This window comes from Grammomys surdaster, unplaced genomic scaffold, assembly GCF_004785775.1.
Source record: "Grammomys surdaster isolate TR1022 unplaced genomic scaffold, NIH_TR_1.0 66, whole genome shotgun sequence".
NCBI lineage: Eukaryota > Metazoa > Chordata > Mammalia > Rodentia > Muridae > Grammomys > Grammomys surdaster.
In genome coordinates, this window is record NW_021604568.1 from 5,765,823 (window position 1) to 5,767,057 (window position 1,235).

Consider the following 1,235-nt stretch of genomic DNA (forward strand, 5'->3'; position numbering starts at 1 on the left):
TATATTTGAGTACACTGTCATTCTTTTCAGTAAATGCGTTCTTACTATCTTCTTTAAAAGGATTACTCCCACCATAGGTGATTTAGGGCCCCAGTTTTTGTTTTGGTTTTCGAGACAGGGTTTCTCTGTATAGCCCCAGCTGTCCTGGAACTCACTCTGTAGACCAGGCTGGCCTAGAACTCAAAATCCACCTGCCTCTGCCTCCCAAGTGCTGGGATTAAAAGCGAGTGCCACCACTGCCCAGCTTGTTTTTTTGTTTGTTTGTTTGTTTTGTTTTTGTTTTTTTTTTAAAGGAAATATCATCTCAATAAGTGTAAATTGAGTGGTTAAGTTTATCTGCTAGAGAAACTGTGCCTCAGGAATTTAAGGTAATTGAAATTTGCCAAAGGTCACAGAGCTAAGAAGCATGCGGCTGGGTCATCCCTTCTTCCTTCTCAGCAGGGATTGAACATGCAAAGCAAAAAGCATCTTTGGAGCAGCCCTGGGAATTACATTGCTGGCAAAAAATGGGGACTCAGGGTCCCAGGGCTTTGCAGGTAGGGCTGGGATGCAGCAGGGAGGTAGTGGAGCCCTTGTGAAAGAAAGGTCTTTAAGTATTTTTGGACAAAGGAGTGTTTGAGGCAGGATCTCTCTTGTGTTGCCCAGCCAGCCTGAACCTCTTTTGTGTAGAATAAGCTTGCCTTGAACCAACAGCTATTTTCTTCCCTCTGACTCCTCTAAATGTGTCCCGTACCTGTTGATTTTTTTTTTCCTAGATAGGGTTTGAAATGTAGCTCAGGTTGAGCTGAACCTTGTTATGTAGACCAGACTCTTGCCTCAGGCTCCTGAGAGGTTGGGATTACAGGCCTGCAGTACCAGGTACATGGCTCTGAGTTAACTTTCTCCCTTCCCTTCCCTTCCCTTCCCTTCCCTTCCCTTCCCTTCCCTTCCCTTCCCTTCCCTCCTTCCCTCCTTCCCTCCTTCCCTCCTTCCATTCTTTCTTCTCTTTTTTCTCTTTCTCTTTCTTCTCTTTCTTTCTTTTCTATAGATAGGTTCTTAGGTAGCCCGGTCTGGAATTCTCTGTAATCATGGCTGACCTTGTATTTGAAGTAATCCTTCTGCCTCAGCTGACTGAATGCTGGGATTACAGGTTTGTGTTACCATGCCTGACTGCTACTGTTTCCCCTCCTCCTCCTCCTCCTCCTCCTCCTCCTCCTCCTCCTCCTCCTCCTCCTCCTTTTTTGTTCTCCATGCTT